Here is a 27,436-nt window from a genome sequence, read left to right as displayed (position 1 = left end):
GTGGGATTTTGTATGGGGAAAACGTCTTTTACCAATTAATTCTTCCAAGAGTCGCCCGTTACCTTCTAAAAATAATTTTAATAATCTGATTTTTACAGGAAATTTGCCAAGGAAACAAAGTCTAGAAGACCACGAAACGATCTGATGCTCGTGGAAAAAGTTATTAAGCAAAATCCGATTGATGCCCTGAAGATCAATGAAAATTTTACTTTTCATAGCATCACTGCTGCTGACGGTCGAATTATATACAACATCTTTAACTTCCTCTTATTATGTACAAAATAAGACTCAATTTATCCCTCAAAACTCTTGCGAAGTGGCCAAACAGTATAGATAAATGATTTAGACACATTTAGAGAAGATCAAAACAAAATTGCATATAATTGGACAATAAACAGCAGTGGTGCTAGAAAAAATGAATATATTATCAATCGTCAGAGCACCAAGTGGCTTCAGTTTAATAACTTTTTTCTCAAGCATCAGATCGTTTCGTAGTTTTCGAGACTTTGATTCCTTGTTAATTTTCCTACAAAAGCCACATAACGGTTTATTTTTAGGAAGCAATGGGCGACTCCTGGAGGAATTATTTTGTGAAAGTTAGTTTTCTCATATAAAATCCCATGTTAAATTTAAACAGTGGGCGCAAAAATATAGTTTCAAGAATCGAGCTAAGAATCTGCACAGATGTTCTAGGACCCAAATGGTACCCAAAAAGTTGCTCGGAGTTGGAATCTATTTTTTGTCCCACCCTAATAAGCATATTGCCACACCGGTGTTATAGGCACAAAAGTTTCGATTCACTTTTGTCGACATCAGTAAGAAACAGAATTTTTTTACCATCGGGACATCAGTCCTGACCAGTCGTTTGACCGTACACGTAAGTTGAGTGTCCTTTTTTGAATTTTGTGTCAACCTGGCGGCCCAGTCAGCAGTTAGATGCCTACGAGGAGAATCCGAAACAGAAAATATCAGACTCAACTTTAAGTTGGGTTGTGCACCTATTGCACCAATTCTGAAATCTGAAACCTTCTGAAAACCCTCTAAAATTTTCTTAAATTATTTGAAATCTTCTGAAATCTTTTGCAGCTTTCTGAACTAACCTAAACTTCCCTGAAATCTTTCGAAATCTTCAAAAAATCCTTCGAAACCTAGTAGTATTTTCTGATATCTTCTTATGAACTTCTGAAATCCTTTTTTCATTTCTACTATGGATATTATGGTTATTCGCCTTTTGTTTTGGGTTAGAAAAATCTTGTTAGAAAAATCTAACCCTATGTGCGGGGTTAAGGAATCGAACCTAGGTGAGCTGCGTATAAGGCAATCGATTTACCAACTACGCTATGTCTGCCTTAATTCGAAAATCTTCTTAACTGTCCTGAAACCGGTTGAAATCCTCTGAAATCGTCCTGGGGGTCCAGATCCTTCCAGACGTAAATTTTCAACTTGTTGAGAAATTTTAAATTAGTTTGAATTTTATATTAGTTTCAAACTCAAAATCTTTTCAAACCAAATTTGATTAAATGAAATTTTTACGTATTACGTATTGTACAATGTTAATTTTAGAATCGAAACTTCGACAACTCCCACGAATTTTTTTCTGGATCCGCCCCCGATCAAACATTTTCTGAAATCCTATATAGTATGCAATTTTTTGAAATCTTCCAGAATGTTCTGAAATCTTCTGCAATCCTCAAAAATTTTCTAGAATCTTTTGAAACTATTTGAAATTTTCTGAAATCTTCTGAACTGTTCTGAGCTCCTCTAAAGTCTGGAATTATACTTGGGGAGACGATCGGAGTAAGATTTATAGGATTTTCGGCTTTTGCGGTCTGATTAATCAGAAGGGGTGATTTATACTGCCCGACGTTTCGGCCACTGGTTATGGCCTTTTTCAAGGGAAATACGTTATCGTTCTTCGTTTGAGCGTCGTTTGCCGACGATCGGAGGTATATTTGAAAAAGGCCATAACCAGTGGCCGAAACGTCGGGCAGTATAAATCACCCGTTCTGATTAATCAGACCGCAAAAGCCGAAAATCCTATAAAGTCTGGAATTATTTTCTGAATTTTTTCGCAATTCCATAAATTGTTTTGAAATGCTCTAAAATCTTCTGTGAACTTGTAAAGTCTTCTGAAAATTTCTGAAACATTTTTGTATTTTCTGACATCTTCTGAAACTTTTTGAAAACTTCTGAATTCTTCTTAAATGTTCTGAAATGTCTGAAATTCTAAAAAAAATCGACACTATGGAATCTTCAAGAACCGTCTAGAACATGTTTGAATCATTTGAAATTTTCTTCAGATCTTTTTAAATCTTCTGATATTTTCAGAAATCTTCTGCAATCTTTCACAATCTGTTTCGAAAGTTTATAAAATCTTCTGCAAACTTCTGAACATTTCTGAAACCAATACATTCTATTGTTTTCTGATATTTTCGGAAGCCTTTTGAAAATGTCTGAAATCAGTTGAAAGCTTCAGAAATCTTCCGAAAGCTTAAAACTGCTTAAATATTTCGAATTGCTGCCCCAAATCGGAAATCTTCTTGACTGTTCTGAAATCGGTTGAAAACATTTTCTGGAATCCTTTAGAGTACTATGAATTTTTCTGAAATCTTCTAGAATCTTCTGATATTTTCTGGAACCTTTTGAACCAAATATAGTTGCCCCGGGAGCTGTCGCGAGCGACGAACCAAAGTTCTGGTTATATCTTTCCGGCATTGACCCGCAGGTACCTGACGACACCGTACTGCAACTGGTGCGTACGAGACTGGATTCTGAGGAAGTGAAGGCAGACAAGCTGGTTCCTAGAGGCAGAGAAGTGCGCATGCTGAGCTTTGTATCCTTTAAGGTGAGCAGGCCAGTTGGTCTTAAGGCAAAAGCTATGTCAGCGGATACATGGCCATTAGGTATTCGGTTTCGCGAATTTGAGGATACAGGACGAGCCGGTCAGAATTTTTGGAGACCTCCGCACACCCCAAGTAAGCTTCGATTCTCATCGATCCATTCATATCACACACTTGACCTCTGAAGATTTCCTGTCCGTCTACTACCAGAACGTCCGTGGAATGAGAACGAAAACTCAGACCTTCTTGCTTGCCCTTACTTCCTGCGACTACGATATTATTGTTCTCACTGAAACCTGGCTACGCGATGATATATTAAATTCCGAGCTTACGACGAACTACGCTATTTATCGTTGCGATCGTAATTCTTCTACCAGCAATCTACGCCGCGGAGGTGGTGTTCTTATTGCGATAAAGAAAAATCTTGCTGCGACTGAACTAAAAATGCCTGGATGTGAATGTTTGGAACAGGTTGTCGTACGCGTTTCCCTGCCAGGTCGGTCGTTATTTATTTGCTGCATTTATCTGAGGCCGAATAGTGATCCTGACTTGCATAACGTACACTCCTCCGCGATTCAGACCATTCTTGACAAAGCCAGCAGGCGAGACAATGTATTAGTTGTTGGTGATTATAACCTTCCTCATCTCCGGTGGTCTTTCGATGAGGATCTTAAGTGCTACATTCCAGAAAATGCGACATCGGAGCAAGAGACGGCCATCACAGAAACTTTGGTCTCCGATGGATTATATCAAATCTGCTCTCTTAGCAATGTGAACGGACGGACACTCGATCTAGCCTTCGTCAATGTCACGAACGTGTTCGAACTGATGGAGCCTCCGACATCTATACTTAAGGTAGACCCTCACCATAAGCCCTTCGTCTTAAGATTTGACGCGTGTTCTAACGACGGCGACGATTCTGATACAACTAACGACCTCAACTTCGATTTTTCTCGATGCGATGAAGTCTCATCGGCCATTGGCGCAGTCAACTGGAATGATATGCTGGATGGAAATGATTTGAATCAGGCAGTTTCGGCGTTCTACGAGGCCATATATGGAATTCTTCGTTGCAATGTTCCTAAAAAACGTACCACTAAAAAAGTAGATTATAAGTACCCGTGGTGGAACGCTGAGCTTGGCCGGCTGCGCAACGTACTACGGAAGCAACGTAAGCGATTCTTACATCACAGGACCGACGACAACAAAGTTATTCTTCGACAAATTGAGCTGCAATATGAAACAGCTCGAAACAGTGCATTCGGTGAGTATATCAACCAAGTCCAATGCAACCTGCGGAATAATCGCTCGACATTCTGGAAGTTTATAAGTAGCAGAAGGCGCTCCGGGGGTATTCCAGAAAATGTTTATCTTCGAGACAATTGTTCACAGTCCACAGCCGAATCGGTGGATCTTTTTGCAGAACACTTTCGAGATGTATTTACCAGCCCTCCTGTCTACCCATCGCAAGACTACCTTGAAACATTGCCAACCTATAATATCAGCCTCCCCTGCCCTAACGTGAACGTTACCGATGTTTTGATAGCTTTATCCAGCGTTGACCCGTTGAAAGGGCCAGGTCCGGATTGTTTGCCCCCTTTGTTCATAAAACATTGTGCCCGAGCGCTTTCTGTACCAGTAAGCATTATTTTCAAGCGCTCGATCACGGAAAATGTTTTTCCAAGTGTGTGGAAAGAAGCTGCTATAGTTCCTATCCATAAGGCAGGAAACACACATAATATTGAAAACTATAGAGGGATCTCGCTTCTGAATTGTTTGGCCAAAGTTCTGGGAAAGTTTGTTTACAATGCAATGTACGCTGCATCTTCACACATAATTGGTGAACGTCAGCACGGCTTTGTAAAGAAACGCTCGACAACTTCGAACTTGATAACGTACACAAGTTTTCTAGTTCCAGCCGTCGAGAAGCGCCAGCAAGTTGATGCAATATATTTTGATTTCGCTAAAGCATTCGACAAGGTGCCGCACAACATTGCGGTTATGAAACTGCAGCGATTAGGATTTTCTCCGTGGGTAACCAGGTGGTTACAATCTTACCTTTCTGAACGATCCGCTTTTGTTAGAATCGGCACCACCTGCTCAAGCGTATTTGAAACGCCAACCGGTGTCCCTCAAGGAAGTCACTTAGGGCCACTTATCTTTATATTATTCATCAACGATCTCTGCACCCGCATCAAGTCTGGAAAACTACTCTACGCTGATGATCTGAAAATCTTTCGCTCCATTGCTTCGGAACTCGATTCAGCTGTGCTCCAAGAGGATATAGTCAATATTGAAGAGTTGTGCTCGCTGAATGGAATGCAGATCAATGTCGATAAATATAAGGTGATAAGCTTCGGGCGCTCGACAACTCTAAGGCGCTGCGAATATACCCTTCAAGCGTGTGTCATCGAGTACGTGGAATCTATCCGTGACCTGGGAGTGTTATTTGACAGAAAACTTCGCTTCGCCGTCCACATCACAGCGACGACGGCTAAAGCTTTTGCAACATTGGGTTTTTTGAAACGAAACACTGCTGACTTCGAGGATTTCTACACTCTGAAATCTATATACTGCGTAGTGGTCCGTAGCATTTTGGAGTACGCTGTACAAGTGTAGGCGCCGTACAACGCCGTGCAAAGCAATCGATTAGAGCGTGTTCAAAGAAGCTTTGTACGGTTCGCTTTAAGAAAACTGCCTTGGAACGACCCTATCCGTTTACCACCGTATAATAATAGATGTATGCTACTAGATTTGCCAACGCTGGAGTCACGTCGTACCTTCTTGCAAAGAATGTTCATTTTTGATATGTTGTCGAGCAATATTGACTCTCCCGATATTCTTTCAAGGATTAATTTGTTTGTTCCTCCTCGTGTTATAAGAAACCGACCGCTTGTATGGATCCCTAGGCACCGTACAGCATACGGCCAGAATAATCCGGTAGATAGATGTTGCCGCAAATTTAATGAAACTTCCGAACTCTTTGACTATCATATTACTAAATCTAGTTATAAGTTGGCGATTATAAACTTTTAACACATTAACGCTTAATCTGTACGGTATCTGCCGAAGATCGAATAAATAAAATTGAAATCATCAATCAATTACCAACCCTTCTAGTATTTTCTGAAATTGGTCAAAAGCTTCGGAAATCTCAAATCTACAAAAAAATCAAAAATCTTCCAGAGTGCTATAAAATTACCAGTCAAGGGACGAATGAACGGTTAGGTGTAAGCCGCTTTCAATATATCCAATAAATCCTGATACCTTCCGAAACATTCTCATATCTTCTATACATCTAATCTGTAATCGTTAGTGAACGGTGATAATGAAAAATGCGATATGGCTCCAGAACTAATTGGAAATGGTCTCCATCTAAGGCTAAATACAAGAAATCACTCGCTGTAGTTTTTGTATTGATAGGAGGAAAGCCTCCCTCTCTCACCAATTTCGCGTAAACATCACTCACATGTGCCCTATTCGGCCAGCAACCCCAAAGAAAGATTGTTACTCGCTTCGGCTCACTTGATATCCGAAACCGTATCCGTGGACCAGAAAACAGCATACCAACTATTCTAAAGTTTTATTGATCCCACAAAAAACACGTGTTATTCCATTTGTACTCCTGCTTTGGTTCAAACACACGCTACACCAGCCAGCCAGACAAACATCCACATACCAGTGAGGATTATCTCACTTGGATTCGGTTCAGAAACACAGCCCAAGCATTTCACCATAATGAGCGGCTATCACAAGTACCACAGAAATATTAAGCAATTCCTCCTTTTTTTTCACCATTTCTACCAACTGCCAGGCCAGGGATTCATTTGTAAACATAAGTAAGTTTGTATCAACCCACCCCTTCCTGGGTCCGTTGGCACGCGGTGAAACCCGCACGGGGGCTGCAACAAGACGAAACATTTTAATTATGATCCTACTCGAAAAGGAAATGAGCATAAAACAACCGTATGTGGATTTTACTGGGAAGACTATGTAGCGCATACATTTTAGGGTGGTTGCAGCAAATTTCAGCGACAAAGATTTTCAACTCCACTCCAACACTGACAGCGTCACCCTGAACCGAGGAGAATACACGTCAGAAAAGTTGAACGGAAGGATGATACCCGGGCTAGTTCTGTTTGCGAAAATGAGCTGCATATCTGGAAGGCAGGTACCATGTGGCCGCATCATATGCCCACCCACACACACACACACACACAAACACGGACACACTGATGAAACGTCTGAAATTTAGATAAGCTCTGACTGTTCCAGCAATCACAACCGTCAGAAGTAAAAGAGGATACCGAATGTTGCCTGCCTGCCTGCCTTCCTATTGTTTGGGCAAGCGGAAGCCCGTTGTCCGTTGTGTCAGTGAAAAGCGAGGGCGTTGAAGAAAAGTGAAATCCTTTCACCCCATACCACTCTCTCTCTCTGACAGACTGACTGACTGACTGTTAGCAACCCAATTGGAGCCCATTTGCTGGACCGGTGTGGTGCGGTGTGGTGTTGGTGTTGGTGTTCATCGCACAAGCAGCGACGTTGGGTGTCGAGTTTCAAAGGGGTTGGAAGGTGTGACCAAAACAATCGGACTGTGGGTTTGACTTTTGCCGGACGGTAGCGAGGATTTGTGTCAAATTGCGTTGGATCCGTAGTTTGATTAGCGGTTGGCATTTGGTTTTTCCTATTTGTCGGAAAGCTATCTTTGATGGGAATATGTACAATCATGTCGGAGTTTTGAATTAAAGCTCCGTAACTAAATATAGATCATTGCAAGTCAAAATACACCGTGGTAAATGAAACTGGACAAACAACATGATCTGTTTATTTTTCACCCTTCAAACCGTCCGAAAAGTATCCAATGCTCTGTTACCAAATAAACTTTCAATAAAGTAGGCCAAGTGAAGTCAACCGCGATTTTAGGTTCAGGTAATTTACTCTAGAGAAACAAATCAGTAATCCGATTACAAAATTGACGCATAATTTCGGACAGCCAGAATTAAAACATTTCCCCAAACTTTTGAAATGTTCTACCTCAATAGCATCGTTTTTGAAATCAAAGAAAAACTGTCCTGTTATTCCTCTCCGCATCATCGACGTCCCTTCGATGGCCGTTGTTGCTTCTGATCCCGATCACCCTCATCCACCAATTGAATTGTACCGGTTTCACTTTGCCCATCTTATTCTGCTGTTTCGTCACGGTTCATCAAAGAATATTTCTTCTTCTTTGAAGAAGGTTTTCCTCGCTTCAACTAGATACTCGCCGTAAAAAAAGCAAATAAACCAATAGCTTCTATTCCACCACCGCTCATTCGGTCAGGTGATAAAATCATTTGCAATTCGTTAAAATTTTGGGGTGCTAAAATATCCCCAGCCCGAATGGGGACACCGCATACCGATATCCCTAGGCTAGTGCAGAATCGATTTTCCTCCGTTTTAGCGGAACCAATTCAATTAAGATTTAATATCGGAGCGAAATTATGCCTGGCCGTATATGTGCCTATAGCGGAAACGACTAGACGACGGAGAGAGGCTCGCATGCTTACGCACATTGCCATTGCTCGGCACACGAACCATGGTAGCATCATCAGGACACACCACCAGGACGATTTGCGTGAGTAAACAGCCGAACCGTACCAGTTCTCAGTTCCACCCGGCGGCATTGCTTGGAGGCTGCATATGTTCCACCTGAGATGATGATGATATCGTTAGCCGTCCTGGCGATGATGATGATGACGATGATGGTGATGGCGATGTTGATTCTGGCACTTGGGGATTGAACCCCTGCCAAAGTGCCGATCTAAAGTGTTCACTTTATCGATTAATCCTGCTGGATGCGTTTCCTTGTTTGAGGGATGTTGAAGATTGCTCAATAATACGGCCATGATGCACTCCTAGGGACGCGTTTGAAACCAATCCAACTGCAGTAAATAAAGTTTTCGTAAAATAATTCTGTTAAAGTAGAAAATTACTAAATGGTATAATGGGACAATTCATTGTTGCTACTCTGTGATTGACCAGAACAAACAATTACACCTAGTAGCCTTCGACCACAATTCGTATCGACCGATCGCAATGCTGTCCTGTATCTGCTGAAAAATCGATTCTGGGAACTCTCATACCGATTGCTCGTTCGATGCGATATGTTGAACTCATCGATGATTGAAAACTTCGAGAGGCTTGTCGAGCTCAATTCACAGACCCGTTTTATGTCCTCTTCTTCTTACAATCCCAACCTTGCTCATTACCTAAATACTTCTGAATCTACTGTTTTCTTCGACACATCCATGGGAGAAGAGATTCGCGGAATGTCGGACCACATGCGCCTACAAGTGGTTTTAAACATTTTTTATAATAAATTCCGAGAAGTGGACTGCTCTAAGATGTTTTGTACTGACGCATCAAACCTCGAAGGGTCCACTGGCTTCGGTATTTTCAATCAAAAATTCGCCGCTTCCTACAAACTCAGCGACCCTTATTTAGGACTGGTGGTATCCAACGGGAAAAAACGATCGGAAATGGTGAGTGAAGCTAAGCAATCATGTGAAAAAAATTCCCCCCAGAGGCGAGATTCGAACTCGCAACCTTTGAGACTCCTAGCGGGGAAATTAAATAGATCAAATGTGTTGGGGTAATCAGCTGCCGTTGTGTGTGATTCTCGCTTTGCAGGCAGGGTACAATCATCGTCGCCAGTGGGATAATCATATGTTCTTTCTGGGATGTCACCATACCATTGCACAGTGGTCCAGATCGCTAATTTAGGAGGAATTTTTACTTTCTGACAAACCTGTATAATTTAGCCGTATCATGTCTTAGGATGAATTTGTGTACTTTAGAAGATGCTTCTTTTTATTGGAATAGTTATTAGGGTGGTTCTAATTTATCTAAAATACGAAAATAAACTTTTTACTGATGAAAGATAGAGCTCCACAGTCTTCCACAAAGTTGTAAAGTAACTTATTTTGAATAAATTTGTTGAACATATTAAAGCTCTATCTCTTTTAGTTTTTGTTATACAAGAAATTTAAAAAAAAAGATTAGGGTGTTCCTGAAAAAAACGTTTTTTTAGTATAACTTTCGTATCTTTTACTTTTTGTTAACACAACCTTTGAACAGCTTATTGAAAACTTCAAGCCGAGTATTTTTCTCCAAGACACCGAAGGTCTAACTTTTTTCTTTAAAAAGTTATGGACACTTTTCGTTAAAAAAATAGCCTATTTCAAGGCTCAATATCGCTGATGCGGGCACCTAAAATTGAATTCTGTTTCCACCACATGAAAGACCATACTTATTAGTATATTTGAGCAAAAATTGGCGAATACGATATTTTTTTAAAATTTGCAATTTAGATTTAAAGTTTGTAGTTTTGCAGGTTCAACGCATTAAAGCATTTACACACATATCGTTGTATTATGAAAAAAGCCACTTTCAAATATCATTCTCTCATCGCAGCAAGCTTTGCATAAGTGAAACGACTGTCAAAAAAGGTTTCTGATTTTATTCGTTTTAAATAAAACTAGTAAATATGGATATTAGTCGAAGAGAGTTGGCGAATTTGCTTATTGCTGGTAAAAAGACAGATGAACTGCTTAAGTTCATTACAAGTAGTAATCCAAATGTAAAATTGAGACTTGTTAGTGCTCGGAAGAAAATAAAAATCTTCATGTTGGAATTTAGAAGGTTGTGGATTCGGAGTAAGCGCACGCAAATTCGGTTTGAGCTGGAAAATTTTGTGTGGCTTGAAGGAAAGCTAAGATTCGAAGTCGAAGGTAAAGGTAAAGGCCGAAAGAGGAAACCATTTTCCGAAATATGTCGCAGAGCCAAAATAAAAAGATTAGGAAAGTTGCGCGATAAGTATTCCACGGAAGAACTTGGTTTAGCGTCAGCCGTCAACGCTAATTCTACTGGTTTCCGTTTAGTTGGCAGACAAATCGAACGATTGTCGAAAAGTCCCGTCAGATCTACCGTAGAGAATTTAGGATCTATGGCTGTCCCGATTGCAGAAGCGTTTACTGCGGAGGAGGCACTTAGATTTATTTGTGAAAATGATTTTTCTAAGGCGCAGTACCAAAACATACGCAGCTCAGTTATGCGGAAGGGTTTGGACATTTATCCCGCGTATAATAAAATAGTAGAAGAAAAGAAACTATGCTATCCGATCGGTATGTACTATTCTCAAAGATTCGTCCCTGAATCAACATTTTTTTTCAGGAATTTCTGTTCAGCCTTCTTGTGCGTATGTTCCCCTTCAAGCTCTTGTTAACCATACCGTGGAACGACTCATCTCGTTTCTGAATATTGGAGTTCTACCACTGCATCCTGAGGATAATACGTTTGTTATCTTTAAGTGGGGCTGCGATGGAAGCAGCAACCATTCCCGGTAGGCAACATTATTTTTCTTCTAAACTTTGACTGACAGTCTCTTTTCCACTTGAACATAGATACAAGCAAATGTGCGTTGACGAAGATGAAAATGGAGAACTATTCGAGTATAACGATTCGCATATATTTTCTCTATCTATAGTACCTTTACGTGTAGTTAGTCGCCGGAAAGATGAGTCAAGAGATTGCATTCTTTGGAATAATGATTTTCCATCTTCAGTATCCCTGTGCCGACCAGTAAAATTAATTTTCAAGAAGGAAAATCCTGAACTAACAAAAGATGAAGTTGCCGCGATGAACAAGCAAATCGATGAATTAGTCCCGACTATAGTAAATGTTAATATGCGCAAGATTCCGATTAGTTCAAGCTTCATATTTTCCATGGTTGATACGAAGGTAGTGAATGACGTAACAGGCACACCGTCTCAAGCGTGTTATATATGCAAACGCTCCGGAAAGCGATTGAATGATCCTTTACTGGAAGCCAGCGATCCACCGGATAGTTTATATGTTTTTTCACCTTTACATGCATTAATACGAGCAATGGAGTTACTATTGAATATTGCTTACCGTTTAGCTCTAGCAAAACCGCGTTGGCGCGTAGGCAAAAATACCAGCGAGCTTAAGGAACGACAAATAAAAATTCGACAAGCGTTACGTGACCGTTTAGGTCTTCGTATTAGCGAACCTTTGCCAGGTGGCGGAAATTCTAACGATGGTAACACAGCTCGAAAATTTTTCAGAAACCGAGATGTCGTTGCAGAAGAAACCGGGTTGGACGAAATGTTGCTAGAACGTATGTATGTGCTATTAACAATCATCAACAGCAAATTGGGAATTAACGCGGATGCTTACCGGAGTTACGCCGAAGATACACGATTGCTTTATGTACGCCTGTATGATTAGTACGCTCTCTCACCAACCGTGCATAAACTCCTGGTCCATGGAGGAAGCATTATTCAACATAACATGCTGCCAGTAGGTATGTGCAGTGAAGAAGTTCAAGAAACCAGGAATAAAAGTATTCGCAGATTCCGAGAATTCCACGCACGCAAATTCGATCGACTCGTCAATCTTGATGACGTTTTCAAGAGACTTCTTGTTTCATCAGATCCTATAATTTCTCTTAAATGTAAACGTCGAATTCAACGAGCACCGCTGGATATACCTGAAAATGCAATGCATCTACTTTTGAATTAATTGGCATTGAATAAATTCTCCTTATATAAATCATAAATTGTTGTCATAGCCAAATTATTTTTAATGAACACATTCTGTATTGTTGATATGTAAGCAAAACAGAAAAGGAAATACAAAGGCTTTAGGCAATTTCTTTTATGTCGCTATGCGATAAAATTTAAAACTTTGGTTAGTAAATTTAAAATTACATGCTTAAAAAAAATAATATTTTCCAATTTTTGCTCAAATATACTTAAAAGTATGTTCTTTTCTATGGTTCAATCCGAACTTACTTTTATTTGCCCCAATCAGAGATAATGACATTTGAAAAAGGGCTATTTATGAGCGAAAAGTTTCCATAACTTTTGAAAGTATAAAGTTAGACTTTCAGAGTTATGAAAAAACGTGGATTGAAGTTTTCTAAAAGCTGTTCAAAGGTTGTTTTAACAAAATATAAAATTTCTTTCGAACATTAACAAGTCTCAATTTTACATTTGGATTACTACTTGTAATGAACTTAAGCAGTTCATCTGTCTTTTTACCAGCAATAAGCAAATTCGCCAACTCTCTTCGACTAATATCCATATTTACTAGTTTTATTTAAAACGAATAAAATCAGAAACCTTTTTTGACAGTCGTTTCACTTATGCAAAGCTTGCTGCGATGAGAGAATGATATTTGAAAGTGGCTTTTTTCATAATACAACGATATGTGTGTAAATGCTTTAATGCGTTGAACCTGCAAAACTACAAACTTTAAATCTAAATTGCAAATTTTAAAAAAATATCGTATTCGCCAATTTTTGCTCAAATATACTAATAAGTATGGTCTTTCATGTGGTGGAAACAGAATTCAATTTTAGGTGCCCGCATCAGCGATATTGAGCCTTGAAATAGGCTATTTTTTTAACGAAAAGTGTCCATAACTTTTTAAAGAAAAAAGTTAGACCTTCGGTGTCTTGGAGAAAAATACTCGGCTTGAAGTTTTCAATAAGCTGTTCAAAGGTTGTGTTAACAAAAAGTAAAAGATACGAAAGTTATACTAAAAAAACGTTTTTTTCAGGAACACCCTAATCTTTTTTTTTAAATTTCTTGTATAACAAAAACTAAAAGAGATAGAGCTTTAATATGTTCAACAAATTTATTCAAAATAAGTTACTTTACAACTTTGTGGAAGACTGTGGAGCTCTATCTTTCATCAGTAAAAAGTTTATTTTCGTATTTTAGATAAATTAGAACCACCCTAATAACTATTCCAATAAAAAGAAGCATCTTCTAAAGTACACAAATTCATCCTAAGACATGATACGGCTAAATTATACAGGTTTGTCAGAAAGTAAAAATTCCTCCTAAATTAGCGATCTGGACCACTGTGCATTGGGCCGGAGTCTCAAAGGTTGCGAGTTCGATTCTCGCCTCTGGAGGGAATTTTTTTCACATGATTGCTTAGCTTCACTCACCATTTCCGATCGTTTTTTTCCCGTTGGATTCCACCAGTCCTAAATAAGGTATTGGCACTTAAGTCAAAAGACCAAAAATTGAATTATTAGTTCAGTGACCCTGCTTCAGTTCACGTCGCAGAACTAGCTGCTATTCAGTGTACCCTTGGAGTCATTGACACATTACCCGCAGACCATTACTTCATCGTTTCGAATAGCCTCAGTTCCATTGACGCTATTCGCTCGATGAAACATGGAAAGTACTCCTCGCTTTTTTGAGGAAAATACGGGAGCTTCTGAGTGCTTTATCTGCCAAATCTTTCCAGGTTATCTTAGGGTGGGTCCCTTCTCATTGCTCCATTCTGGGCAATGAGAAGGCGGACTTCTTAGCCAAGGTGGGTGCCCTAGAAGGTGACGTTTATGAAAGACCAATTTGCTTTAGCGAATTTTTCAGTATTACTCATCAGAAAGTTAGCAAAACTCGTGGAGCAATGGGGAGCTAGGAAGGTGGTCACATTCGATAGTCCCGAAGTTATCGACGAAACCTTAGTCCAATGGGGATGGATGTGGGTCATGACTTCATTCGTGTGATTTCCCGACTCATGGCAAACGAGTACACGCTGGATGCACATCTCCGGCGTATTGGGCTCGTGGATAGTGGTATCTGCGCTTGTGGCGACACCTATCACGACATCGAGCACATTGTCTGGGCGTGCACCGAGTACATCCCGGTTCGAGATGTGCTGGCAAGCCGCGATGTCCTCTCTATGTCCCTTCTATACATCTTTGTGAAAACCATCAATATACAAATTTAACCGCCCCTTCTTATTTTATTTATCATTCTCAGAACCCTCTTCCACCTGTATCATACACCCACGATGGTTTGATTCGACTCCAAGGCGACACAAAGAATCTCTATCGAATGAGCCAACAAACACGTGACCTACAGCACGAACATCACACGCTTATCTCGAAAAGTAGCCGATCCACATCTGAGCCGTACTACGAAATCATCTGGAGAAACCCCTGCCACCTTGAGGAGGAGCACCCGGCGTCCCAGTACATGAGTCCTCCTGATGAAGGCCACCAGAGTTTGTAACCCATCCGTTGATCTCTCGATGCCTGAAACTGAAATAATTTTCTCTCTGCCATCTTTGTCCACCCTCCCTCCCCTGACTCTTATACCCAGAAGTAACACCCCAACCACCCCCCCCCCCTCTCCTAAATATTTTCCCGAAGCATTTAGCTCTTCCTGTCTCTTCTAGTTTTAACTATTATATTATATAATCTCGTTGAAAATGCCCAACTCTACTACCCACAAAAAATAATTCCAATTACGAATCTTTACAAAATTCAATCACGCCCTCTAGTTATTCCTACTTTTAAGATAGTCGTTAAAATTGTCCCCCTTAATTAAACATTATTTGCTCCAATAATCTCACTGATAAAAATGTCAAACCATATTGCCATAAAAACTAAATGACCCCCCCCCTAAAAAAATTAATATGTTATCCCCTAGTTTTAAGTAATTTATAATGTAACACAAAACAAAATTGGCACCTTTAAGCTAACGCAAACGTGCCTTATCAAATAAACGAATTGAATATAAAAAAAACTATTAAAGTCGCCGGGAAACTCTAAGCTTGCTCATATGAGGGGTCATCTCTAAATAAGGTAGCATTTTTTGAGTGATTTTTAACATCCCGCTCCCCCATCGTAGTATTTCGTCACAAAACTCTGAATACCCCTCCCTGGTAAGTACGTAGCTTGTCGGTAACTCAATCCTCGTGAACTAATTCATGATTCCTAATATATTAGCTACGATACAATATCCGTTTTCGTGCATTAGTTAAAAAAAATCATAAAATATTATTAAGGTCTTCGTGAACTCGATCATGATCCTTAGTATAATTGTCACGACTGACCATGCCTGCCCGTGAAATAAATCACAAAATTATAAAATCTTGTTCATGTATATGTGAACTTGCCATTCATGCTCGTGAAATTGTTCACAAAATCATCAAATATTATTCATATATTCGTGAACTGGTTCATGATTCCTAGTACAATAGTCACGTCTGACCATTCGTGCTCGTCAAATAATTCACAAATTCGTTAAACATTATTCATGGACTCGTGAACTATGATTTCTAGTACATGATTTACGATCTATTTTGTGTGTTTGTACTGTTTAGAATATATTCCTAATTTCAACTTGGTAATGAAATTTTCTCGTGAACTCTTTCACAAAATTTGGGGTATTTTTTGTGGAATCATTTTTGTTCCATGCACTTTTTCATGAAATGTCCAGCTGCTAGCGACCAGTTATAGGTACGGGCAGTAGATATAGTAAAACTATTAGAACCTCAAACATCGTTATTCATTTGATAAATGTTCAGTGTGACGTCTTGACGGAAAACGAAAACTGCGTTGAACCCCACAAATCGTGTTCGTGATATAGTTCACATAACCAAGCTGCTGATATCATGAACATGAATCACATTACTCCACGTGTCAAATTCGAAAGTGAGCTCTAAAAAAAAATAACACGATAATGCGAACAGAAGTTACGAAAATCGTGACTAGGATCCTGTGATTGTAAACATAAATCACACAACTCGTGACAAAAAGGGCAAAAACCGTGACTAAGATTCTGAAATCAAGAACATAAATAAACATAAATCTCTACTCGTGACTAAAATATTACGACAACGCGACTTTTTCGAAACCTTCCGATGGATAAGTACGTTTCTACATTAATTTCAAGGCTATAAGGGAAAAGAAAAGGTGAAGAAAAGATTACCCCACTAACCCCTTACATAAGCATTTATTTCCGGATTCTTGAAATTAAAAGTGTATAGCTTAAGAACGCGAGACCACTTTTTTTAGAGTTGCTGTACCAGAGCTATAGAGCTAGGGTCTCGGCAGGGCTCCCCGTTAGAATCACTCACTACAATTGCAGACGAGACGAGAAATGTCACCCACTAAAACACTACTCTAGGAGGCAAATTGCAGCGGGCCGTGATTATAAATGTTATATTCATTGTACGGTTCAAATATATTCGGGTGTAGGGACTTCACGATTGCGTGTTTCATCGCGAAGGTCTCGAGCGTTTGTACGTTAACATGTTCGATCGCTAGTGCGTTTGTATGTCGTGTGTGTTAACGTGTATGTAATTTCGCGTCTATAAATTCGAGTTTATTTCGTATATTCACGTGTGTTCTTGCATGATCGCACACGGACCGTGAATCTGATACGGTGTACGGTTCAGATGCTAGAAGAAAGTGAGCTCTTCCATATCTTTAGAGTTCCCGGGCATGTCGCTATGGAAGCTGCTGTCTTGTGGTTAGGAGAGTTATTTTTTAGTTGTCCAATTGAAGGCATGGTACTAGACATCTGGTACCGAGGATAGAGACTTCCGGGTGTGACCGATGCATAATCGCTAGAGCGCGGAAGTTTGAATGTTCACGTTTACCGCGTTTATTATTTATTATGCTAAGACGTTCGCCCTATTACCGGGATGTTATCATGTTTGTGAGAAGGCGGGTGTAAGGTGCGTGGATGATCGCGAAGTGCTCAAGCATTTATATGTTAACGTGTTTGTCGCGTGTACGTGATTTCGCGTATATAAATTCGGTTTTTTTGTCGCCTTGGAACATGTTTTTTTGAAAAGTGGTTTCTTTACCATTATTGCATATTAATATTATTATTACTGAGCTTGCCGCAGAACATCAGCCTCTGGTTGAAAACAGACTTTTGCGTCTCCTTGAGGTTACGTTTGACGATTGCCCAATATATTTCTATTGGACGGAGCTCTGGCGTGTAGGGAGGGTTCATGTCTTTGGGCACCACCTGAGTTTTGTTTGCGTCATACCACCTTCATGGCCTTTTGTCTGTAATGGCGAGATGCCAAATACGCCCAAAACATAGAACAATAGTGTTGGTTGAGGTAAGACAATTGACGTCTTACACATAAATTTCCTAGTTAATGGTCCCGGTTGTGACGTAAATGTCGCTCTTAAAGCCACAGGAACAGATGGCCTGCCACACGAGATATTTATTGCGAACTTCGACAGCTTATTGTGTTGGAAAATCTCTGTCACCTTTCCTCTTCCAGTCGACGTATAACATTCCAGTTATGGAAGTTCTTTGCGTTATGCCATAGGTTTCGGCATTATGTACCATGCAGTCAAACTTTGTCAGCACTTTATGTTCAGCTTCCGCGAGCGTTATATGACCTACTTGTTTTGCTTATTGTCACGTTTTGCAGTCACCACCTTTTCGTAAGTCGACACTCCCAGCTTGCTTGCGACAGCTCGGGCGGAGATTGAAACAACTCTTTTTGACATTTTTGAGGCCTCCAGTTTTCTATTTTCCCCTGATAGAGTCGTTTTCCGAACACTTTTACTACGTTGAGGAAAATTGATTTTGGGCACATTCAACCATTTCATCTGCTTGGCGACGAGTAGTACGGATTTTCGCGATGCGCGAGTAAAATTTTGCTCCGTTGCTTCTCTTGCTTAAATACTTCAATGTCAAAATCAAAGAGTAGCCATGATGCTAATCGCATATATCTTTAAAATCAGGTTTTTTCAATGTGCGATGAAAACAATGCGTCAAGTTGAACTTGATCACTTTTTCGACCATTAGGGCTATAAGCAAGAAATAAACGTGGTTGATAAAATACTGATAATTTTCTATTTTGCGATGATGATCGTTTTGGTGTATGTTGTTCGTTGATCGATTTCAGTGAAGCTTCGCAACAAAATGGGAGCACATTTTGGTTCAACACAGTAGCTGTTGATTTTAAATATTGTTGTATCCGTCCTTCTATTCGCTGGAAGTGAAGATGAAATTGGAGCTTACGGAAGTTAATTCCATTCGGTTCCATCATATACGAAATTCTGTACTGATAAAAGAACACTTTATAATAAGCGAAATATTTAAATTAAATTTCATTTTGGTGAAGTTTCCACATAAAATATATTCTTAGATGCTAAATTTCACATTATTCTCGAACAACAATACAAAATCACAATATTACTAGTACTTTCATAGATTGTCAGGTAAACACAATAAAACTGATACGAATTTGTAAACACGTGAAAGCAACATCACACACAAAATGTTCCCATGATTTGTTGGATCCAGAAAAAAAATCAATTTTCTCGACCTCCTGTTCACCTTCAAATAGTCTCTCCTGCTATAAAGAAATAGAAACGACGAATAACAGGCGCCTCAATCTAATAAGAAATGAAGTACTGTTATCTTTATTCTTGGATGGTGGCTGTATTTCTCTATTTTATGGGTTCATCGAGACAAGTGATGTAGCAAAGTGGGATCAAACATCGGTTTGACACAGTGACTGTTGATTTTAAATATTGCCGTGTCCGTCCTTCTGTTCCTCAGGTGTAATTTTCTTGAAGGTTAAAGTACGCAAGCTTTCGGAGGTCACCTTTATACGGCTTTATAATGTCCAACAATCAAGCTGACGAAGCTTTACTGTGCTTGAAACCTGGCATTATGTCGCACAATTACACGTTCTGTCAATGTGTACTTTCCATAAGTTCATTGCAAGAATAAATTGTGGAGTCGAAACTAGTTCGTGAGAATGCATATGGTACACCTTATCCCTTTTTATTTGATGCAACAATACCGAATACGAGGCTTTTTTAGATCCTAGACCGCGTTATGTACATATTAAGGTCAGATCTTCATGTGCCAATTCTGAACGGAAAATCTTATACGAGAGCCACCATGAAAAATTCCTCTGCTGCGTGAGATTTTAGTTCAGGAATCAGATATCAAGAATTCAAAAAAGAGCCGATTGACCCTAAGGCCACAATCCCTATAATTTAAAAAAAATAACTTTATCCATATTTTCAGAAGGTTTGCCACGATTTTCGTAATTTCTCTTCTGTTTATGGTGATATTTTATTCGTGCATACACTCTCAGATTTTTCGCGAGATTAACTAAATATCACCACGGTATCTAACCATTAGGCCGAGAGTCAGGAACACGAACAAGGTCGAAGGACACAAGGTCGAATAAACCAAAGAGTAACCAAATAGAATAGTTTAAACTGAACATACTTGCAACAACTTTGCAACAATGATCCGTTTTAAGCGAAGGGTAAATGAAATAAGTAAATAAAGTTGTCACCTAATGTGGCTACGACACATCGCTTCAAGTCGTGTGCTGTCCGACATCGCTGCAGCTCTGTCGGACTTGAACTAATTCACAGCCTCTATGTTTGAATAATCCGGACAAACGGGTGGATCACAAGTTTGCTTGCGAGGGCCCGCCGCTTCCGACGGCGGGTCGGTGACCTTCTCGCCCGGTGGACCATCAGCGGCTTTGCGCCGCTTCGGATCCTTGGTCTCGGTTTTGTAAAGCCGCATTATACTGGCTTTGCCGCAAGAGCTAGAACAGTGTAAAAACCGATCGTACAGTACGTGTACATATTAATTATCTAGTAGGACTGACTGGATAGATTTTATATATATATATATATATATATATATATATATATATATATATATATATATATATATATATATATATATATATATATATATATATATATATATATATATATATATATATATATATATATATATATATATATATATATATATATATATATATATATATATATATATATATATATATATATATAAAAAACGAAAGAACAGCTCATGGTAAAAAGAAAGACATAAGCAAATAATTGAGAAGAAAGCCAAGCAATTAATAATTCAGAATCCCGAAAGTTCTGCCGGAAAAGCTTCGACTTTTTCCCCCTCACTGTTGAAAATTCGGCTTCTTGGCCTTCGGCCAAATGCCCATTCGGCATAATGTGTATTCGACCTACTATCCATTCATCCTAATGTCCATTCGGCCTAATGACCCAGCATCTATCACCACATGTATACTTGTGATTTAATCGATGCCGGTTACAATACAAAGCACAATTTTTCAACCGGTCCACTAAGAAAAATTGAACTCGTTCGAGCAAACCCATCAAACCGTTCGGTTCCTCCGTCCCCTGCGATATCGCATTTTTACGCTTCACCAACCATACGCTCATCCTCGTCAATCACATGTGCTGATGAAGCGACACCATGCGAGGGACAGCGGTGCTACCATACGTTCCACCGCTTAGCTCTTAGGAACAGGTACGAAAAAAATTTTACAATTGGTTCATCCAATTCCTCGAATCTCGACAATAGACGAGAAAGCTGAACAATCGAACCATTTTTTTTGCTGGTGACAGAAGATAATTGATCCGTCTCCCACATATATGTTCATGTATGGGGAGGATCCTGGCAAGAGGGTCACTCACTCGTCCCACATCGGACCGTGCAGCAGCAGCAGCTGATGGTGCCCAAATTAGGCATAAATCTTGGTAATCTTATCAGCGGGGAAAAAAGTCACATCTTTCTATTGAAATTCACCTGCTTCTTCGTCAAACACGTATTGACTCCTTTATATTTAATGGTGCTTTATAATCCCGATATGCCGCTATAATCCGGTAGATGGTGGTGGTGGTGGTGGTGGTGGAAGCCGAAGAAAAGAAAAATCCCGTCGTAAGGAAATTGATTTTTAATGAAAGGTCTGCGCGTTTTTTTTTTCTTTTTTGAATAGGTCCGGAAACCGTACCTATTCAAGGTAGAGTAAAATTAGAGGGAGGGTGAGTAATTCAATCATGGTGGTTGGACTTCAAAATGGAATATGTATAATTTGGCCGTTATCAGATTTTGAGGAGTAGATTGTGACAAAATCGGGGGATTAGCGTTGGACAGAGTGATTCGAATCAATTGATGCAACTTTCTGGTTTAAATAAAGAGATACTAGATAGTGTCTTCGCGATCATAGTAGTCTATGACTACAAGCAAATCTTTACGGACCTGGTGAGTAATTACAACACCACTCTGATGGTTAATGCTGATGCAACGGCGTCAATATAAAAGTTGTCAATTTCCAGTACACATCGAAAAATAAGGGTCATAGCTAGAATATTATGCAAAAAGTCGAGGAGCAAACGTAAAATTGACCGAGTTATCAACGAAAGATAATGTAAACAACGAGAGACTCTGAATCCAAAAAACGTTGTTTGGAAACAAACGTCGGTATAGTAGGCGTTCATTAATATCAAATGCTATCGACAAATGTCAAAGATGGATCAGAGTCGTTTGATCAATCGACGGAAATGACATGGGAGCGTCAGTACGGCCTTGGTATCAAATTTTGACGGATCACTACTTTTTGTTGCAGATTTTATAATGCTTTAACCCCGAACCAATTTTTTTTTTTCTTAAAGAAATGTACGCACCCCGTACCCGATAAAAAACACACTTGAAAAATATAACAGCTTAGCGTTAAAATTGCTTACCGGAATTCCAACCAAACACAGCCTACTTTCTGAGACTACCAACCCTTCAAAACCGCGGCTAGTAGCTACACTCCATCAGCATCAAATTTTGCCAACCCCGAAGTTTCGCCCCGGAAATTCGGTTACGATTTCCAATTTCGCCGTTTCCCTTTAGCGCCAAATCGACTTTTGATTGTCATCCTGCCTTGTTACACCGCAGCTATTTCATTTCTTTTTCCTGATGGGGTACTCCGGCACCGGGATGATGAAGAGTAGCACTACTGACTCCAGCAAAACCAGAATAAATCCCTGCGGCATTTTAAATCGGATTTAATCGCTTGCCGGCAAGTCGAGTGTTTTTATTATTGAATTTAATGCTTGAACACGAGAGGCTTTCCGCCTTGTTACGGTGGATGCATCCGCGGTGGAATAGGCTGAAGTACCACTCGCTGTCGGATTTGTCCATTTGGATATGCGTGATTGATGCGAATACATCTGCGTAGAAGTAAGTAAGACCATTACTTTCAATCGGTATTTTTTTGTTTCGGTTCACGGAAACGATGGTTTGTCTTCACTTATGTTAAGAGAAAAGTTGTTTTATTTATTGTATCACTCAACCTGAACTCATATACGCTTTATGTCGGTATCTGGATACAGAACTTAATATATAACAATCTATTTTCGCTTTAGAAAAACTCAGATGCAGATCGCTCTCTTCCTCCCCAAACGATTCGGAACAACAACTAAAAAGCTGTCCCCTTCAGAAATAATGTACGATCCTGTAAATCTACCAAAATCTATCAATCATCTCCTTGCAAAAAAAACCTGAACACACACTGCACGATGAAAGGTGATTTAGTTCGGTCACAAAGAAAAGTATCCTATCACCGTCATCAACACCCTCATAAACATTTTTTTTCCCCTAGTGTGTCTACCTACGAGCAGTAGGTTGTCATCGCAGTCGTCAGAAATCATGAAACGTCATCCTCGTCACAGCAGTGGGCAATTGGGCATTCGTTAGGCAGGGATGAATTTATTTTTTTTGTTACGTTTTAAGTGTCGCTGTCGGTCAGTTGCTGAGGCTAATTTGCCTACGAAGGAGCTATTTTTAAAAAGGGGTTTTCTGTGTTGTTGGTGAAGGGAGAAAATTTAAACCGTTCCGAGAAGGTTTCGTAAATAGAATTTTTGCGGAGGTGAAATTAAATAAGCGAGTGTAAACCTTTAATTTATAGTTCGCTAGCAATCCCGAGATGTTGTTTATAATAACTCAATAATTTAAGTTCTTTCTGATCGCAGTAGGCATACCCGTCGGACGAGAATATTTTTTCTTTGCTTCCGTTAAAAATTGTTTCCTAGGGATTGTATCGATTGAGCTGAACTTGAGTCAGTACAATGAGTTTACTTCTCGGCTCACCTGTACGACCGTTATGGACTTCAGAGGTGTCCAAATTAGACCCCCTATTCGGTAAGTGGAGCGTTTGCTGAAAAAAATGTATTGGTGAAAGTAAGGTTAATACAATTCAGTTGCATCATGTACGAAATGTTGTACTGATAGGATAGTTTCGGCGCAGCAGAAAACTTTGTTTTACGCCACAACATGAAACACTTTGTTGAGTGTGAGAATTTATGTCGCAATATGGTTTTCACGGTCTTCCCAACAGTGTTCGAGTGGTGTGACTGCCATTGAAAGATTCGATCCCTTTCTTTGTTACACTAGAACCAGGAACGCAAAACAATTTTTATATGGACTTCGTTGCGTTTTTGCAACGGTCTTTCGAGTGGCAGAGTATTCATTCATAAATAGGCTTTGTAGTATGTATCTATAAGCAGAATCAAAATAGGACAGGCTGAGTGGAAATGATATACAAATTAGATATACCGACCTACACATTCGCCTCAAACATTGAACCCAAGCGAACAAAGCAAAATGAATCAACGCTGATGATGATGGGTAGAGCGAAAGAGACAACTAGTACCACGACACTATGTTAACCGTGTTCGCAAATGAAGCTCGAATGTACAAGCGATTTGGTGTACGAACAATTGTGTTCGAGATTGTACATAAAAATGTGCTGAAAACGAGCACAACACAAAAGAAACCATAGTGTTTGAACGGACAAGCTCAGTCGCTTGTTGGACGGCACAGGGTAACGTACAGCCAGTGTAACGGACTTCTAACTCAGATACATTGGCTGTAAAAACACACAGCGCAGCGATCTGCTCCGCCTGCCGTTGAACAGGCAACTGAGTTTGTCCGGCCAAATCTGTTCTTTAAATAGTCGATAATGACGTCATTCATAGAAGCGTAGCGCGCTCGGTACACAAATCTGTCGTGCCGGACTTGGGAAACGCTAACTTCTGTGAGTAAATGCGCAATATTTTGACTAGGCTATACATTATTTAAATTTTTGATGCCATGATATCCAAAATCTTTGGGTTTATCTATTGGAATCTATTCTTAGAAGTATTTCGAAGTCGGTGTTGAGTCAGACCGGACTAAGTCGCAAAACATAAAAAAATGAGATATTGATAGCACCGGATAAAGAATTTCTTCAGCCACATTCGACTTTTGCCAGATTTGAAATATGTAACAATAAACAAGAATTATGGCCAAAATAAGTTTCTAATTATAACGTAAAGGATTCTGCAATTTAAACTTTAAACTCGTTTTTCCCGAAATCAATACTTTGTCACTTAGTCCGGTCTGACTTAACGCCGACCATATGTACAAAAAATCTGAAAATTTGTCGTAAGATGGCTGAATTATATGCTTTTAAAATTGGACCACTTTTCGTTACATGCCATTTTTGTAGAATTCGCAAAGTGCACCTCCATATCGAAAATAAAGACGTAGTCCTACGTCAAAAACAAGTTTTTTTCTTTTTCTCGAGACTTGTAGATCTGTAGACCTATGGTCTCAGCAAGGGTTCTCCGTCAGAATACCTCACTTAAATTGCCGACGAGACGGGAAATGTCACCCGCTAAAACACTACTTTAGTCCGGCTTCTCATCTTGCTCATTTCGGAAGCTAGGAATCGCTCCGCTGCTATAGCAGGGCATGTAATCAAATTTACCCGTGCGCCGCTTTGTCTATTCGCAAAAGCAAAAATTGATTCCTTCAACCTAGTGTGTAAAACGGGAACAAACAATGAGTGACAATGCAAAGCAAGTTTTAGCCCCGTTTGCGGACAAACTGTGTTGCTGTTGACTTCTCTAAATGTCCGGAAAGATCATCGATTCGTGAAGTGGAGCAAAAGTGAACATGAAGCTCAACGTAGCCGGAGTTAATATAGTGCAATTCCACCATCTACGTCATACGGTACTGATTATTTTCAAAAACGTTAGTCAAGCTGAATTGTTTGCTTCGCAGAACAACTCGAACCACGTCGTCGAAAGCAATGACATTTCATACAGCATCCTAACATACACAGATAATGACAGTGTTGAAATAAAGCTACATGACCTGGCAACGCGTACTAGTTCCACCGCTATCAAACAACTTATGTCAAAATTCGAAGAGGCGGATAGTGTTAAGGAAGCTATTTGGAGGAACTTATTTCCTGGACTTGGCAACGGCCTGCTTGCAGACTTCCCATGAACATCGACAAGTGTGCAAAATTTTGTGCACACGTTCTACCTTCGCCTCGAACATTGAACCCAAGCGAACGATGTACAAACTAGTTCGAGCGTTCGTGTACGTACACCGGGTGCGTACACGTTAACGATTCGCACAAGAGTCAACGTTAGTGATGATGAGAGCGAGAAAGAGAAAACTGGTGCCGCGAACCTATGTGTACGCACACCGTGTACGTACATGGGGTTCGGTTGTACAGACGAGCATGTGCAGGTGTTTTGGTACAAAATAGCGAGTTTAAGTTTGTACACGAAGTGTGGGTTTAATATGAGCACAGCACCAAAGCTAACATTGTGTACGGTGTTCATTGGGGAAGACTGCCCGCGTGTGTTCAGAATGCGTCCGACAAAATTTATTCCCTCTTATTTGACCATTCCATGCAAATCAGTTCATATTCTCAGCGAACACTAGTCACGTATCCAAGGCGAAAACGTGAACCAAACTATTGATTATTGCAGTTATTTAGGCTTATCAATTCACGTCAAAAATAAATTCAACGTTCCAAAGTGATTTAAAAACATCTTACTTGAATCATTAAGATATAACAATCATTTTGAAGCACCCTAATGAGATGGAAATTAACTCTTTTGAATACCAAACATAATTGCGACGTACCAAAATTAACATAAAAATTAAGAACCTCTACGATACGATAATTATTTTAGCCTCCGTAACAAGTGTTTTTTTTCTAATATGTTTTAATATCAAAAAGAAATTCAGTGTACAAATATTAAATTATTAAATGCTACGACAAAATCATTATTTTTGAGCCACCCTAATGAGAAGGGATTTTTTCCAATATTTGTTTTAATATTAAAAAAAAATCAGCGTGCAATCATTACAACTCAACAATTTTATGAACGATTACATCAAAATAATTATTTTTGAGCCACCCTAATGAGTGAGGATTTCTTTTTTTACATGTTTCAATAGCACAATCGGATCTAGTGCACAACAGTTACTTTTAAAATAATTTATGAACCGTTTCGACAAAAAAACTATTTTTGAGCCACTCTAATGAACCAGTAAATGTTTATTTTTAATGTATTTTGAGCATAAGCATGACGACCGTACAATTCGTAGTTGCTACTCCGTGATTGACCAGAACAAGCGAAATTGCACAGACAATCAACGAATGGGGCCTGGGAGTAGCTATCCATTCTTAATGTGCACGTTCCGAGAATTCTATACTTGGAAATGCCAATAATGGCGCCGGCCACGTCCTTACAGTCATCGGGAAGGAAAGGAATGTTAGTGTAACAAGCGTTGTTATGGAGACCGTGTATACCTCTGCATCTTCACGTCACGGGAAGGAGTTTTCCTTAGTAGGATGGGGTAAAGAGTTACACAAATCTGGATTCACCTTGATAAGTGATACGATCTATGCAACTCGCAGCAGTATTACCGTGTGTTCATTGCTCTGGGCAGCCGGCTGCCGAGAATTTTTGATAGATCTATCGTTTGTTGAATTAATTTGGAAATGCTCGGTTTGTAAAAGAAGCAACTTCAGCTCCGGTTAATAAGGGTGATAAGGTGATAAGGGACGCGGACGAAAATAGCTGACCACCGCCTGTTTATTTTTATTGCATT

Source organism: Topomyia yanbarensis, chromosome 1, assembly GCF_030247195.1.
Source record: "Topomyia yanbarensis strain Yona2022 chromosome 1, ASM3024719v1, whole genome shotgun sequence".
NCBI classification, from domain to species: Eukaryota; Metazoa; Arthropoda; class Insecta; order Diptera; family Culicidae; genus Topomyia; species Topomyia yanbarensis.
The sequence above is the reverse complement of the archived record's forward strand: the minus strand, read 5'-3'. Positions refer to the sequence as shown.